The sequence below is a fragment of the Phyllobates terribilis genome, unplaced genomic scaffold, assembly GCF_046119375.1.
Source record: "Phyllobates terribilis strain yellow unplaced genomic scaffold, ASM4611937v1 Scaffold_2__4_contigs__length_985480577, whole genome shotgun sequence".
NCBI classification, from domain to species: domain Eukaryota; kingdom Metazoa; phylum Chordata; class Amphibia; order Anura; family Dendrobatidae; genus Phyllobates; species Phyllobates terribilis.
Genome location: NW_027362762.1, coordinates 532,268,048 through 532,286,814, shown reverse-complemented (window position 1 = coordinate 532,286,814; position 18,767 = coordinate 532,268,048). Strand labels below are relative to the sequence as shown.

The following is an 18,767-nucleotide window of genomic DNA, read 5'->3' as shown; positions in this document are numbered from 1 at the left end:
CACAGCTTTTTCTGTGTGGACCAGAGGACATTCTCTCTCTCTCTCTCAAACACATATGTATGTATATGTATATATATATATATATATATATATATATATATATATATATATATATATATATATATATATATATATATACACACACTCTATATCTCCCTATCTCTCTCATTTATTTATATATATACAGTACAGACCAAAAGTTTGGACACACCTTCTCATTTAAAGATTTTTCTGTATTTTCATGACTATGAAAATTGTACATTCACACTGAAGGCATCAAAACTATGAATTAACACATGTGGAATTATATACTTAACAAAAAAGTGTGAAACAACTGAAAATATGCCTTATATTCTAGGTTCTTCAAAGTGGCCACCTTTTGCTTTGATGACTGCTTTGCACACTCTTGGCATTCTCTTGATGAGCTTCAAGAGGTAGTCACCGGAAATGGTCTTCCAACAATCTTGAAGGAGTTCCCAGAAATGCTTAGCACTTGTTGGCCTTTTTGCCTTCACTCTGAGGTCCAGCTCACCCCAAACCATCTCAATTGGGTTCAGGTCTGGTGACTGTGGAGGTCAGGTCATCTGGCGTAGCACCCCATCACTCTCCTTCTTGGTCAAATAGCCCTTACACAGCCTGGAGGTGTGTTTGGGGTCATTGTCCTGTTGAAAAATAAATGATGGTCCAACTAAACGCAAACCGGATGGAATAGCATGCCGCTGCAAGATGCTGTGGTAGCCATGCTGGTTCAGTATGCCTTCAATTTTGAATAAATCCCCAACAGTGTCACCAGCAAAGCACCCTCACACCATTACACCTCCTCCATGCGTCACAGTGGGAACCAGGCATGTAGAGTCCATCCGTTCACCTTTTCTGCGTTGCACAAAGACACGGTGGTTGGAACCAAAGATCTCAAATTTGGACTCATCAGACCAAAGCACAGATTTCCACTGGTCTAATGTCCATTCCTTGTGTTCTTTAGCCCAAACAAGTCTCTTCTGCTTGTTGCCTGTCCTTAGAAGTGGTTTCCTTACCATGAAGGCCTGCTGCACAAAGTCTCCTCTTAACAGTTGTTGAAGAGATGTGTCTCCTGCTAGAACTCTGTGTGGCATTGACCTGGTCTCTAATCTGAGCTGCTGTTAACCTGCGATTTCTGAGGCTGGTGACTCGGATAAACTTATCCTCAGAAGCAGAGGTGACTCTTGGTCTTCCTTTCCTGGGGCGGTCCTCATGTGAGCCAGTTTCTTTGTAGCGCTTGATGGTTTTTGCAACTGCACTTGAGGACACTTTCAAAGTTTTCCCAATTTTTCGCACTGACTGACCTTCATTTCTTAAAGTAATGATGGCCACTCCTTTTTCTTTACTTAGCTGCTTTTTTCATGCCATAATACAAATTCTAACAGTCTATTCAGTAGGACTATCAGCTGTGTATCCACCTGACTTCTGCAGAACACAATTGATGGTCCCAACCCCATTTATAAGGCAAGAAATCCCACTTATTAAACCTGACAGGGCACACCTGTGAAGTGAAAACCATATCCGGTGACTACCTCTTGAAGCTCATCAAGAGAATGTCAAGAGTGTGCAAAGCAGTCATCAAAGCAAAAGGTGGCTACTTTGAAGAACCTAGAATATAAGACATATTTTCAGTTGTTTCACACTTGTTTGTTAAGTATATAATTCCACATGTGTTAATTCATAGTTTTGATGCCTTCAGTGTGAATGTACAATTTTCAAAGTCATGAAAATACAGAAAAATCTTTAAATGAGAAGGTGTGTCCAAACTTTTGGTCTGTACTGTAAGTGTATGACAATGTTTTTGCCTACATCTGCCATAGACTTCCATACGAAAAAAAATACACCATTGTACTATAAACTTGTAGTCAACTGCACTTTTCAATAAAGTTAGGGCTGTGAGATGTTGGTATGTCCCAGGCAAAATGTCCGCAACATGATATCCTTTTACCACGCGATCACCCATTAAAGTCTGCATATATGTAGGAACATTTTCCCATATCATACATGTATAAGTGGGTTGGCCCCCACCCCCACCCTATGTTAAATTATTTACATTTCACTTTAAAAGGAACCTGACAGGTCCCCCATGCCCCTTAAATCAACAACATTTGTATATTCCTGTATGAATTCCCTGCCTAACAGTCCCTTTATAGTGTTAGACACATTAACAGATCTTTAGAAAAAGTATTTCAAAAGTCTGTTTTTAATATGTGAATTAACCTTTTAACTAGTCTGAGGCATTTGTTTCCCCAGACTAGTAGTCCCACTGAGCATTCTATCACGCCCTTGTTGGAGTGAAAAAAAAAAAACATGGCTGCAATAACTCTGTTTCTGATTCATGCTGCCTCAACAACTAATCAGATGACAGGCTACCTTTAAAGGGTAAAACTGCTCCTCCTCTAACTTTGGAGTTCATTTATATTATGTATAGTACACAATCTAGCCTTGAAACTGTGTGACCACACTCGTGAGACTGAATAATTATTTGAGAACTGTTTAATCGTCAGTGTAACAGTGATCAGTCAGCAGACTTATTACAGTAAATTGACCTTTGCAAAATTATGGACATTGGGCTTTACAACACAATACTTTGGTCAGTGCCTTATAATCATAATGGATGAGTAACCACAGCAATTAGTTGTCACCTTGTTGGCACATATGCTAACAGCATTGAACCTGAAACCTCTGCTCACCAAGACTGTTTGTCAGCCCTTTCTAGTTAGTCCAAGGTACTGTTTCTGAACACTCACCAATTTGGCACCTGCTTCCTTAAATTGTAAAATTGAATTGTGTTCTAAGATGAACATTCAACTTCACTATTTTTATATGTATTTGTTAGTTTTAATATGATTTTATAATACACCTGTCCTTTTGTACATCATTTGTTATTCAAGGTTATTTTATGGAGTATGAATAATATCAGTTTGAAAGGTCATAAAAAAGTATGATAGCTGGAGATCTAGTGAAGGACCACTACGTAAACCAAGAATGAGGGATATTAAATCTATGTTTTGGCCAGATAGTATTAATTTTACCACTCTCTGTAGACTATTAAGACAGATGGAATAAATTGAGCTTTCACATTGATCCATCTTTGGCCAGGAATAGGGACATAGAACCCCTTACTCTTAGTAATGGTGGGTGTCCCAGAGTTGTATTCACACTTAGAAATTGAAAGATCATTCTGGTAGTACAAGAGGTTTTTATTAAAGGGAATCTGTCACCCCCTGGGACGTATATAACCTATTAATATGGGCATACAGGTGATAGAACTGTTAATGTAGTCCTACCTGTATGCCTCATATTAATGGTCTTGTTTTGTGAAATCTTACATTTTATCTTTATGCTAATGATCCCTTCCAGGCCCTGGGGCCGGAAAGAATCAATACCTCCTGTTGTAATTAAAATAATAACACCCTCCCCTGCACATCACAGTGTCCTGTGAAATTCAGTTGTGGCGCTGTAATCCCACGCCTGCGCCTTGAACTCTATCCACGATCCTTCCTTCTATGGGAGAAAGTCTCTTGTGACTCGACGGCGACTGCGCAGAAGAACACGGAATACACTAGTCTACAGGGCTTCATTTTATAGTTAAAGGGCTCGTCCAAGTTTAAGATGAAAGTCTGTAGTCACTCTGTGACTGCAGGCTTCTGAATTCTCACAGCACATGCACTGCTCACTTTTAGGATTCTCTCTTGCGCAAATATTCGATTTGTATAATTCTGGCCACATTCCGACTACACTGTGTTCCAAATTATTATGCAAATAATATTTTCTCAGATTTTCCCAAATTACCTATATGAATTGCAGTCATTGTAATTTTCCAGTCAAATAACTATTAGAGTACAATTGAAAGGTTTTTGTACAAACTGCCTATGATAACAGTATATTTTTAAAAAAATAAAAAACTCAAGCTGCACTCAAAATGCATGTTCCAAATTATTATGCACAGCAGAGTTTTCAACCTTTTCATTTTAATAAAGAACAAAAAAATGGTCATTTTTGAAATTATAAGCATTAGCAGGTTATTACAAACTGAAATCAAACAGTTTTCAACTCAAAACTTTATTCTAGGTGATGTTACATTTGCACATAGGACCCCTTGTTCGAAAGGCGCTTCTGAACTCTCTCGTCCATTGAATTTGTCAGGTTTTGGATGGTTTCTGCTTCAATTGTTTTGCATGAGGACAGAATACCCTCCCAGAGCTGTTGCTTAGTTGTGAACTGCCTCCCGCCATCATAGACACTACTTTTGATGATGCTCCAGAGGTTCTCAATGGGGTTGAGGTCAGGGGAGCATTGGGGCCACACCATAAGTTTGTCCCCTTTTATGCCCATAGCAGCCAGAGATGCAGATGTGTTATGTGCAGCATGAGACGGTGCATTATCATGCATGAAAATGCTCTTGCTGCGGAATGCACGGTTCTTCTTCTTGAACCATGGCCGGAAGTGCTGTTTGAGAAACTCAACATACATTATGGAGTTCATCTTTACCCCTGCAGGGATCCTAAAGGGGCCGACAATCTCTCTCCCCATGATTCCAGCCCAAAACATTACCCCCCCTCCTCCTTGTTGGCGCCGTAGCCGTGTTTGCATGGGGTGTCCATCAACCAGCCATCCTCCACTCCATCCATCTGGACCATCGAGCGTTGCACGGCACTCATCGGTGAACAAAACAGTTTTGAAGTCAGTCTTCATGTATTGTTTGGCCCACTGGAGCCGTTTCTGCTTGTGTGCAGTGGATAGAGGAGATCGACAGGATGGCTTACGCACAGCTGAAAACCTCTGAAGGACCCTGCATCTTGTTGTTCGGGGGACGTTGGAGGCACCAGCAGCTTCAAAAACTTGTCTGCTGCTATGACAAGGCTTTTTTGCCGCTGCTCTTTTAACCTGACGTAATTGCCTGTAGGAAAGAGTCCTCAATTTTCCCTTATCAGCATGCACACGTGTGTACTGTGAATCAGCTACATACTTCTTGATTGTGCGATGATCACGATGAAGTGTCTTGGCAATGTTGATTGTAGTCATGCCTTGACCTAAACACTCCACAATTTGTTGCTTCTCAGCTGCCGACACATCCTTTTTCTTTCCCATTTTGGCAGAAAATGTAGGCTGCTTAATAATGTGGGACAGCCTTCTTAAGTAGTCTTGCCTTTCATTGGACACCCCTGCCAAACTAATTAGCACAGGTGTCTGCAATTGCTTACAGTGATGTAAAGAGCCCTGACACACATCACCATCAATGAGTTTAACTGACAAACAAAAAAATTCTTACCTTATAACTCCTAAACAATTTTTCCATAATAATTTAGAATACAGTGTAGACTTGTCCAGCCTCGCTCAATTAATTTTCATTGAATGAGGCCATGCATGTCTAGTCGGCACGTGACCGTGTGTATGCAAATCACCGGCACAAGAGAATCCTGACATCGTGCAGTGCGCACTGTGAGAATTCCGAAGCCTGCAGTCACATAGAATGACTGCAGACTTATCACAAACTTGGATAACCCCTTTAATGCTCCTATCATAAATAAAAATATGAAAATTAGTCAGTTTTACAAAAAACATTTACATCCAGGTACCTGATAGATGAATTTGTCTTTGGAGTCATTCTCTTTCTGTTGTTCTTCATCTTGTCCAGACTCCATGATGACTTTTCTCATCCACAGCTCGTCTCTGCAGACTTCCATCTTCTCTGGTCTTGTGCAGCACATCCCCACACGATGCCCTTAAAGATAACAGTGTCATTATAATGCTTCTGGATAAAGATTTCTGTCATACACTGAGCCCATAATAAATAATTCAGGGCACCTCACTATATTCCCTGCACAAACTATGACCTTCACACTGTCCTCCTTATGGTACATGCTCTCCACACTGCAATCTTCTTTCCATACTGGGCCCTCTCTTCACACTATCCTCTCACACTGTGTCCCCCCTATAGGGCCCAGTCTCTTTACTGGCCCCCCTCACCACACTTCCCCCTCCTTGGCTTACTATTCCTTCCTGGCTGTGCCCTTACACTGTTGCCACATGCTGCCTCCCCCCCACACACACATACTCACACACTACTCTTTATTCTGTATCCACTCAACTTTTCTCTTCCCATACTCTCTCCTCGCACTATTCCCCTCACATGTTTCCCCCTCCCTCCTCATACACTTATTCTCTCACTTTCCATACTGCCTCCTCACACATCCCATCACCCTCACTCCCCATACTGTGTCCACATACATTTTCCCCTAGCTCCTCATACTGTGTCCGCACCCATCCCCTCACTCTAGATACTGTGTCTCATCCCTTGCTCCTCATATTGCATCTTTAAATTTCTCCCTCTCCCCATATTGTGGCTGCAACGATCCCTTCCTTGCTCTCCAAACTTGTGTCCTCAAATCATCCCCCTCTGTTACACTACACCTCCCCCACCACAGTAAACCTCACCCACTGCACACAGTAAATCTTCCCCAGCCCCATTACAGTAAATACTCCCCCCACACAGTAAATACTCCCCCCACACAGTAAATACTCCCCCACACAGTAAATATCCCTGCACACAGTAAATCAACCCCCTGCCCTAAATCTCCCCCCTTCTCCTGCAGACCACGGGTTGTCATGCTAACCCATCGGCAACTGGCGGTCATGTGACACTGGCACTGATGGGCTGGAATAGTGATGTGCTTCCTGCGCGGCGATGTTAAATGCCGCTGTCAGAGATTGACAGCGGCATTTAACATGTTAACAGCCCCGGGTGGATCGCGATTTCACCCGCAGTGGCTAGATGCACATGACAGCTGTACAGATCAGCTATCATGTGCCCGGTAACATGCGGGCTCAGCGCTGGACCCCGCATGGAGTGCAGGAATACCACCTTGGATGTACTCATACGTCCAAGCTGGTAAAGGAGTTAATAATAAAAAAAAAATTTAAAAAAGTAAAAATTCCACAAAAACAATATTTGGTATTTTTTTATTTATTGTGAAAGGTGACTGTTTTAGAAAAAAATTAACAACTTTTAGAATTTGCTGTTTTTGTTCATCTTGCAAAAAAATCGTATGCATTTTAAATTGTTACTAAGAAAATGTATAGCTCATTCCGTAAAATGCAAGCCCTCATACCTCTGCATTCAGAAAAATGAAAAATTAAGGCTTTTACAATATGATGACCACAAAAAAAAAAATTCTTGTGAAAAAGTAGTAAAACGTAAAAAGAAAAAAATATATAAATTGGATATCACCGTAATCATATCGACATGCAAAATAAATTAAAGATGTCAATGATACTGCATGGTTAACTCCATAAATAATGAAGTAAATAAAAAACAATTTCAAATGATTTACATGTACGGTGCAATTCAGTAGCTGGTGTATAGAGCAAGCTTACTGGGTGACCCCGACCTGTACCCGGCAGATAATGGTTGTGACACACAGCCAGAATCTGCCTCTCTCACAGCTGCTGGTGGAACTCTGCCCATGACTGTAAACCTGTTTAAATGCCGCTGTCGAATGGACAGCGGCATTAACAGCACAAAGGCATCGGCGCTCCCATGATGCAGGGCGCCAATAGGGTGCTACAACAGTCAGGGGTGTGTTGAAGACCTATATGCCTGGCATCATGTCTCTTGTAGTTGGGCTTCAAAGGAGACCGCAAATTTTTCCATATACAGCAATACTATGGTATTGCTGTGTATAGTACAAGCTTCCAGGCAATCACATGTTCGAGTCCCTAAAGGGGACTAATAAATACAGTGAAAGTTTTAAAGAATATGAAAAAAAAACATAAGTTTGAATAACCCCCCCCTTTTCTCACATTAACAATAAAGCAAATAAAAACTAATAATAAAAAACACAACCTGTTGTCGCCATGTCCATAAAGTCTAATCTATCAAAATATAACCCGATCAGTAAACACTATTAACAGAAAAAAGTTGAAAAAACGAAAATTGTGATTTTTTTTTTTTGATTGCCGTTACACCGCAAAAATGTACTGTAAAAAACACTTTAAAAAGTCATATCTATCCCAAGATGGTACCATTAAAAATTTATTTTTGTCCCGCAAAAAATAAGCCCTCACATAGCTCCATTGACCGAAAATGAAAACGTTACGGGTCTCGGGAAAATGGCAACACAATAAAAATAATTATTTTTTATACATTCTGATTATTTTTTTTCACCACTTAAAGAGAATCTATCAGCAGGTTTTTGCTATATAATCTTAAAAAAGCATGCTGCAGGGGTTAAAACACAGATTTCAGCAATGCCTCTCTTGTAAAGCCCTATGGTTTTGTTTGCTTGCAATTAATTTTTTAGCACCAGGAGCTTATTATTGTTGTGTCTAGCGGTGTGTGAGCAGGGGTATATTAAGAGTAGCAAGGGCCCCGGGCAGTTTATCCCCTGTGATAGATCATGTGATAGTTCACGTGAAATTAATTTGGCACAATATTAATTATAATGATTTTTTTTAGGCTGTGTGCCCACTATGCGTTTTTTAAGCAATTCCGCTGCAGAAATGCTTAAAAAACGCTTGGTAGAAGGTCTGCCGTGTTCCCCATTAATAATCCGCATCTGCTGTGCACATGCTGCGGAAATTTCCGCTGCGGATTATCATTGTGAAAAAATCTGCAGCATTACCAATTATTTTGCGGAAGCTCGGCGTTTTTGCCGCCATTGACTTGCATTGGAACGCATGTAATCCGCATCACTGCATCTGTACATGCGCAATCCATGTGTTTCCACGTGCGGGATGGTACCCTGGTCTGGAGGAGAGGAGACTCTCCTCCAGACCCGGGTACCATAGTACCTGTAAAAAAAGAATAAAATAAAAAATAAATATTATACTTACCTTCTGATGGCCCCCGGTGTCTTTATCCGATGCGTTCTAGCTTGCCGGCAGCTCACGATGGTGTGAAAAGGACCTGCCGTGACGTCATTTAGTCATGTGACGGGTCACGCGACCGCTGACGTTGGCAGGCCATCAGAAGGTAATTATATATTTATTTTTTACCATTCTTTTACAGTCACACTATATAAATCCATGCCTGTTGCATGGATTTATATAGTGTGACCAAGTTGTCAAGCACTTTCCAAGTGATGCTAAAATCGCTTGGAAAAGCGCTTGATAACCCGCATGCAGAAATGCATGTGAAGAACGCTTCACATCCGCTTGTCCCTGGCAGGAAAAACGCATGTAAAATCCGCATGTACAATCCACATGCGTTTTTTCTGCCAGGGAGATGCAGAAACGCTCAAAGAATATCCGGAGCATTTCTGCATCGTGGGCACATAGCCTTACATTAATTGTATGACTCCATATTGAGCACACGTAGCCATCTATACACGGCGGAGGCCGCACGGCGCCATCTATACACAGCGGGAGGCCGCACGGCGCCATCTATACACAGCGGGAGGCCGCACGGCGCCATCTATTCACAGCAGGAGGCCGCACGGCGCCATCTATTCACAGCGGGAGGCCGCACGTAGCCATGTATACACAGCGGGAGGCCGCACGTAGTCATGTATACACAGCGGGAGGCAGCACGTAGCCATGTATACACAGCGGGAGGCCGCACGTAGCCATGTATACACAGCGGGAGGCCGCACGTAGCCATGTATACACATCGGGAGGCCGCACGTAGCCATGTATACACAGCGGGAGGCCGCACGTAGCCATGTATACACAGCGGGAGGCCGCACGTAGCCATGTATACACAGCGGGAGGCCGCACGTAGCCATGTATACACAGCGGGAGGCCGCACGTAGCCATGTATACACAGCGGGAGGCCGCACGTAGCCATGTATACACAGCGGGAGGCCGCACAGAGCCATGTATACACAGCGGGAGGCCGCACGTAGCCATGTATACACAGCGGGAGGCCGCACGTAGCCATGTATACACAGCGGGAGGCCGCACGTAGCTATGTATACACAGCGGGAGGCCGCACGTAGCCATGTATACACAGCGGGAGGCCGCACGTAGCCATGTATACACAGCGGGAGGCCGCACGTAGCCATGTATACACAGCGGGAGGCCGCACGTAGCCATGTATACACAGCGGGAGGCCGCACGTAGCCATGTATACACAGCGGGAGGCCGCACGTAGCCATGTATACACAGCGGGAGGCCGCACGTAGCCATGTATACACAGCGGGAGGCCGCACGTAGCCATGTATACACAGCGGGAGGCCGCACGTAGCCATGTATACACAGCGGGAGGCCGCACGTAGCCATGTATACACAGCGGGAGGCCGCACAGAGCCATGTATACACAGCGGGAGGCCGCACAGAGCCATGTATACACAGCGGGAGGCCGCACAGAGCCATGTATACACAGCGGGAGGCCGCACAGAGCCATGTATACACAGCGGGAGGCCGCACAGAGCCATGTATACACAGTGGGAGGCCGCACAGAGCCATGTATACACAGCGGGAGGCCGCACGGCGCCCCCCAGCGACAGCGGGAGGCCGCACGCAGTCACGCACACAAAAACATATACAGACATATACATACACGCATAAACACATTTGAAACACAAAAATACATATAAACAGACATCACACAATATCTGCCTGCACACACACACACTCACTCAATCACACATACACACACTCACTCTCACACACACACACACTCTCTCTCACACACACACTCTCTCACACTGACACACACACACAGACTCCCCATCCCCCGGCTCGGCTCCAGTCCTCTTGCTCCTTTCCGGTGCAGCACTGCAGGCCGGGCGCGCACTGCGTGACGTCACAGCTTGGAGACACGGCCGCGCACAGGGCCGTGTCTCCTAGCAGCGACGCAGCCGGGCCAGCACAGGGAAGTTAACAGCTGCAGTGCTGGCCCGGCCGGAGAAGAAGCAGCGTCCGTGCGCCGCTGCTGGGGGAGCGGTCCGGGGGCCCCCCCGCCACTGTCTGCCAGTATGTGCCGCAGCGCCGCACATATAATGAGGGCAATCTCTGGCCATAGACACCCCGGCGCCCCGGTCCCCCTGGAGGCCCGAGGCCCCGGGCTGATTGCTCTCATTATAATCCACCTATGTGTGTGAAACCTGGTCCCACAGGCCCACTCCTGTGACAGGCACCTCACTGTATATAGACATTGTATATACAAAGCCTGGTTGGGGCAGGGTTAGCTTTTTCAGCTCTGCTTCATTGTTAAATCTAAAAACTGTGAAAACAGCTGCACCTAGTAAACTTAGTGATACATCGTTTGGTTCAGCTTCTCTTTGCCTACATCATGCTTCTCTCAGATGAGATAGCAAAACTCCTGACAGATTCCCTTTAATAAAAAAAAAACTGGACAAGTTTCTCATGGCATCTATGTGAACAGATAAATTAAAAAAAAGTTAAGGCTCTTTGTAAGAATGTAATTAAAAAGTGATCAAAAAGTTGCAAACACAAAATGGTACCAATAAAAATCATAATTTGTCATGTAAAAAAAAGACTCCTACAGCTCCACAGACAAAAAAATGTATAATTTATGGCAAAAAAATAAAATATTGGTAAATTATAGAAATTTGTTATTGCCATATTCATATATCAGAATAAAGCCAACACTTTATTTGTGCAGCATGGCGAATAACGTTAAGTTTAAAATGCAAACAACAATGGCAGCACAGTTGTTTTATTTATATTCTTTCCCATAAAGACTGAATAAAAGTGTGTTAATAATTTGTATGTACCCCAACAGGATGACATGGACATAAACAATTCATCCCTAAAAAATCAAGCCCTCAAATGACTGTCCACAAAAAAAAAATACAATTATAAGTCCTAGAATTCAAAAATAAAAAAGTGGAAAAAAAAATGGTCTGGCATAAGGGCCAAACCTGGTTGTGATGGCAAGGGGATAAGTACTCCGACCGACAGGTGTTAAAGTATGATGTAAATAAAGTGCCGTCTTCTGTGTGATTGAGGAATTGCATACATCTTGGCTGTGTGCATATTTTGTATGAAAATACCCCTTTAGGATTTATTTACAAACAAGTTGCACCCGGAATGAGCAAGCAACATATCATCAGTAATAGCAGCTGATGGGTGGGGCAATGCATGGAAAGTGCAAGTCTACATGCTGCTTCATGTCCTCATGATATTAGATCCCTTAAAATTCAGCAAGATCTTGTATTCATAAAAGCATGAAACCGCAAGTAGAAATGCTAATTAATGCACCTCCCAATAAGCTGATGTTACTGGTATAATGCCAGATTTCTCTCGTAGATCTACAATAAATTTACAATTTGATATCTGCAATGCATAATATTGTCATAGGGATAGGACCTTATTGTGCGGCCTTGCAGCTTACATTCTTACCTTAATAGAGTAATAAACTACATTGGATAGAGTGGGACTAAATTACATTATACACGCTATGTTTATATATGTATGTATGTATTATTATTATTTATATAGTGCCATTGATTCCATGGTGCTGTACATAAGAAGGGGTTACATATATACAGATATCACTCACAATAAACGTACTAACAATGATAGACAGGTACAGCGGGAAGTGGACCCTGTCCTTGCAGGCTTACATTCTACAGGAATGGGGAAGGAGACGGTAGGTTGGGGGGGTTCAGTAGCTCCGGTGTTGTTGAGGTGGCAGGAAGCAAGGTCATGGCAGGCTGTAGGCTTGTTTGAAGAGATGGGTTTTCAGGTTCCGTCTGAAGGATCCAAATGGGGAGGCTAATCGGACATGTGGAGGCTAATCGAACGTGTTGAGGCATGGAATTCCATAGGATGGGGGATATTTGGGAGAAATTTTGGAGGCGATTGGGTCAGGAACGAATAAGTGTGGAGGAGAGAAGGAGGTCTTGGGAGGACCCGAAATTACGTAAGGGAATATATTGGGAGATTAGTTCAAAGATGTATGGAGGAGAAAGGTTATGGATGACTTTGTAGGTCTTGCTTGCTGGAGTGAGCAAGATCGTGTACACCAAATCTACTGAATCATGTCCACTGTGGTGAATATGGTGGACTGGAAATTGTTTATTATATTATATTTCCATGAACAGTATTCTATATACTGGAAATGCAAATTACATTTTTTTTAAATGAATCATTGAAGACAGTTCAAGTGTGGGATTTTGGCCCATTTCTTCCACACAAACACTCTTCAAATGGCTTGTTTTTTGCGGGACGAATTAATTGTTCTTTTGAATGACACAATTGGTTTTACCATATCGTGTAATGGAAAACGGGGGAAAAAAAATTCAAAGTGCGTTGAAATTGCAAAAAAGTGCAATTCCACAATTGTTTTTTCTTTTGTTTTTTTTTTGCCATGTTCACCAAATGCTAAAACTGAGTTTGTAGGTGCCAAACATGTGTAGGTTCTTTTTTATTTAAGTGGTGAAAAGAAAATCCAAAGTTTGCAAAAAAAAAAAAAAGGTGCCATTTTCCAAAACCCGTAGCGCCTCCGTTTTTCAGGATCTGAGGCTGGGTCAGGGCTTATTTTTTGAGCACCGAGCTGACGTTTTTATTGATACCATTTTGGGGTAGATACAATCTGACTTGCTATGAGCGCCGACCGCTGTGTCATTGCCTCCTGGCAACGACAACCCCAGGGGTCTCCTGCAGACCTCTGGTTGGCATACCAACCCATCGGCGACCTATGGTCATGTAACACGGGCACCGATGGGCGGGACTTATGATGCGCTTCCAGCTCATCAATGTTAAATGCCACTGTCAGAGATTGACAGCGGTATTTAACTAGTTAACAGCCGCGGGTGGAATTCGATTCCACCCGCGGCTGTTAGGTGCACATGACAGCTGTAGAGATCAGCTGTCATGTGCCCGGTAACGTGGGCTCATCACTGAAGCCCGCATGGGGTAAAGGGATTCCACCTTGGACGTACTCATACTTCCAAGGTGGGAAAGGAGTTAATTTGATTGAGCAAGGACATGCCCGTTAGATGGGTTTTGGTCGGAATATGCGTATCACATACTTAACTGCCGTTTCTGGCGCAGACACCTGCGAATCCTTGCAGCGCACAGTGCGTGCGCTGGGAGGATTCACTAGTCTATAGTCACACAGTCTATAGTCACAGACTGCAGACTTGTTATTCTAGACCAGACAATTCCTTTAAGACAATAAAGTCATATGTTAAAGGGGTGTTCTCAAGTTCTTAAATTGCTTTATCTAGACAGCATGAAAATAAGTAAGTTTGCAATTGACTTGCTTTTTATATCTACTATCATTCTACTGCAGAGATGTTATCTTCTATAGTTTACATGGAGCTTGGCCATTAGTGCCTGCCCAAACCCTGGGCCAGAGTGCACAGTACTTACATTCCAGGAGAGAGGTTAACTCTTAACATCATAGTTAGCTCTTTCCTGTTCATTGATTTCTATACAGTAGTTAGCTGCTCACTTCCCTCTCCCTCCTCTCCCTCTCATCTTCTGAAGAGGTACAATTATAAATCACAGCAGATTTCCTAATCACAGCTCTCTGTGGGACCTGTGTGCTTGTTCAAATGCCCTGATATCTCTGTGTGTAAATACAGGGATGACAGAGTAAATTCAGGGCAAACCACTGATAGCTTAAAGTGTTATAGTAGTGACTCGCCCCCTGGGCCTGTGTCGTACGTGCACGTGTGTGCGGGGAATACTCGGAGCCGGATCGCTGGGGGTTGTAGTCTCCGACGCGATGACCCGGTCCGTGCCCAGGGTGGTCAAATCAGAGGCAGGGTTATTGGTATGATGATGGTCCGACTACGCCACCCGTGGAATGCGGTCAGTGCGGACCGCCGCTGCAAGGCTGGCTGCTGGGGCAGATGGTGTATGCAGCTTAGGTAGTGCGACTCCCCACGGGAAGAGTACAGCCCCAGGGCAGTGTCGTGGATGGTGGGGGTGATAGTGCAGATAGTCCCAATACCAACAGTGCCGGAGGAGCAAGAAGTCACAGACAACGTGTTGCAATCCAATGTCTTTTACTCACAGTTTGTATTCTCCAGGCCACTCTCGCGAAGCAGTGACCACCCAAGCCGTGCTGCGTCCACCAGGCAGGGGACTCGGTCAACTCCCAGGTCTTTCTGGAGTATGTCTCAAAGCTCCTTTCCGTCCTTCCTCCGGCTCGTGCCCCACCAGTGACCAAGCTTATGTCCAGCTCCCGCGGGCCTTCTCTTGGGAGGGCTACGTGCCCACGTCCCTGACCCTATATGGTATGCCTTCCTAGCAAGGTGTAGTGAGGGGTCGCACCAAGGGCTGGTCACGACCTCCGGTTCTTGGCTGAAGATGATTTGCTTCCACCAATTTGGGATCCGGTACCCTGTTCTGCCAACCCGTCACCCACAGTCTCCTGGGTCCTTAGGGTTCTCTCTTCCTTCTCGTTCCTGAGCCTTTCTGTTTCACTTGTTACTTCTGTTCTGATCTTGTTCCCTTTTCCTTTCCACTGTTCCTTCTCCTCTCTCTCTCTCTCTCTCTCTCTCTCTGGCCCCGGCCTCTTCTCAGGCCCGCCTTTGAGCAGAGCTCCTACAGAGCCTCTGCTCCCTGTCTTCTCCACTTCTCCTCACAGACGAACTGAACTGAACACTGTTCTAAGATGGTGCCCACCTTTTATACCTCCCTCTGACCATGAGCCCAGGTGACTAGCAACCAATGGGCTCCTGCCTATGCTCAGGAACCAACCCCTATCTGCCCCTACAGCACTGGGTATTCCACCCCCCTCCCCACTCCAGCCAGGGACAGATGCTGTCGTGCCTGCACTTCTGTCTAGTGGGAGCACCGTTGAGCTGTCCCTCGGAAATGGGGTGTGTGTGCTGTATGCAGCCTACTGAGCCTTGATCCATACTCCATCCTTACCCGGGAGTGGGATATCACACCTCTGGATGAGGTGCAATACCTCTGTAGCGACCAAGTCCTCGGGGCGCTACAGTAGAACTTGTGCAGAGCTTTATAGTTCTGCTACATACTAATACTACAATTCTACTATTCACGAGAGCTGTCACTTGAGGAGAGCTCACACTGCTCGAGACAACGAAGGGAGCTGTAAGGAAACTTCATTGCTCTGCACTTCTCTGAACTGCTCAAGACAACTTGAGAATACCCCTTTAACTCATTAACGACCGTCGATGGGCATTAAAACTGCTGCTGGTAAGAGGCCTTATTCCCTCATTCAAGCATGAAAAAAAATGCGTGGATTGCCTGCCAAACACAAGCAATCCTCGCATGTTTTTTGGCTGTCTAACAGCCACGAAACATGCAGGACAGGGACTCGAGCATGTCACTCGAGCACCCGATGCAAACTCAAGTAGCAAGCACTTGCGCTCAACACGAATGATGACATATTCAATATGACGACCTAATGTCATCAAATTCTGTGTAGTACCATTGGATTCAAAATCCTCACTACACCCCTGGATAAAATCCTTGAGGGGTGTAGTTTCCAAAATAGGGTCAGTTGTGGGGGATTTCTGTTGTTTAGGCACCTTAGGGACCCTGCAAATGTGACATGTCACCCGCAATCTATTTCAGCCAATTTGTATTCAAAATTCAGATATTGTTCCTTTGGTTTCGAGCCCTGCCGTTTGTCCAAACGGAACTTTTTGACTACCACTCAAAAGAAAGTGGGTAACAAACTGTGGGGTCCACTTTTTGGTGTTACCTCTTGCAAAAGTGAAAAAAATGGATCTAAAGCAACATTTTAGAGGTAATTTTTTTTTTCATTCCACTTTGCATTAATTCCTGTGTAGCACGTGAAGTGTTAAAAAAATGTTCCTGACAACAGTTTTGAAGTATTTGAAGGGTGCGGTTTTTAAAATGGTATTACTTTTGGGGAGGATCCAGAATACTCAAGATTCATAGAAATCTGAATAGGTCCCTAAAGAAACAGGTTTTGTAAATTTGTTGAAAAAATGAGAAATTACTGATAAACTTTTAACCCCTCTAACATCCTAACAAAATAAAATGACGTATGAAAAATGATGCAGATGTAAAGTACATATGGGAAATGGTATTAATTATTTGTACAGCCTGACTAACTGCTTTAAGGATATAAAGATTGAAAGTTTAAAAATTGAGATTTTTTTTTTTCAAAATTTCACCAAAATTGTGATATTTTTACAAATAAATGCAAGTCATATTGCACAAATTTTACCACTATCATGTAGTACAATATGTCACGAACAAACATCTGAGAAACAGCGGGATCCGTTGAAGCGTTCCAGAGTTATTACCACATAAAGTGACACTGTTCAGATTTCTAAAATTGGCCTGGTCATGAAGGGGAAAATTAGCTCAGTCACTAAGGGGTTAAGTAAATTGGATTGTTTTTCGTTTTGTTCCCCTGTCAACATTAATACGAGTCTCTGTTTCCATCACATTTACACACAGTTGAAATGTGTTGATACGGTTCAATGATTGCACTGTTTTTCATTTTTGAATGTCAAAGAAAAAAGTGTCTTTAAAACAGGAAGTCACATAAAGCATAACTTGTTGCATCCTGTTGTCACGGAGTTCAGATGAACAGCCATCAAGACGTGTTGTTTGGATTCGGTTCTTAAATAGGACAGAAAAAAGGAACCTGTATCACTTTTTTGTGGTGTTGCATCCTGTTTTAGTGCTGCATATTGACAACAAAAAAAGTACCTTTCAACAGTATGCAAAATGTTATCTGAAAAGATATTGGGATATCATGTCCGAACATAAAACTGCATGAAAGATTCATAAAATGGGGTTATGTTTTCTAACATGTATAGATTTTTAAAAAATAACGTCACTTACTTTGCATCTTTTGCATGCTACCTATAGGCTATGTGAACATATTCAGATTTGCAGCTGAAAAATCTGCCACTGATCTGTGGTTTCTTTTATTCGTCTTTCACCCATTCATTAAAATGGGTGAAAAGCACTGCAAAAACGCTGAAAGAAGTTACATGCAGCAGATTTGAAAATATGCATGGAAAAAATAAGCAACATGTGTATGAGATTTCAGAAATTTCATTCACTTTGCTGGGACAGTAAAATTCTGCATTTTTCGCAGAAACAAAATTGTGGTAAAAACGTGATGTGTGAACATAGCGTTATATGTCCCCCAAAATCAAATTAAACAAATCCAGAGAGCCCTTACTCATTTTGTATGGCCTACAAAGGGTCTTCTAGTGAATGCTACTACACTGTTTTGTGTGATCAGGGAGACAATATGCCCCAAATGATGAAATACTATTCTAGATTAGCTCAGCTTTCACAGATCCACTGTTGTTTCTCCGCTTAAGAATCAGTTGATTTTGAGGCAACATCATGTTCATATTTCCCACTGGATCTTCTACAAAAATTCTCTTTGTGTAGTGAGTGTTACAGCTCCTTGCACTGCCCTGATGACTGGAAGCGAGTGGCTGCAGGGAGAATATAACTTAATTTTCTTCCTGGTCCCGCTGTCCCTGTAAGACTGCCAGACATGAGTTAAATGCTGTTTACCTTCAGATTATTTCACCGCAAAGATTCTGTACTTAGTAAAATATATAAAAATATAATCTTTAATAGTTGATTAAAAAATTACCAAACATGTGAAAAAATACAAAAATAGAACCACCATCACCAAAAATGCTAAAGGGATTATGAGCAATAAACACCAGGGGGAACACCGTATTGAGTCACTTTCAAATCCCTGCCTTGCCGCGCAGGTTGGCACGATAGAACGTGTGCAGATGTCGTCCCCGCTCACTGACAAGTGGCCCTTATAGCCCTGTTCAGCCCTAGTTGAGATGATCGGGGAACAGAATATATCAAAACCAAATAATATCGCAAAATCA

The 18,767-nt window shown here is 43.3% G+C and overlaps 1 protein-coding gene across 2 annotated transcripts in view; it reads left to right on the top strand.

The window, feature by feature from the left end:
• The window catches only part of CRYBG2 (crystallin beta-gamma domain containing 2), a 332,797-nt gene that overhangs the window by 237,752 nt on the left and 76,278 nt on the right, over nt 1-18,767 (top strand). The window lies entirely within an intron of this gene.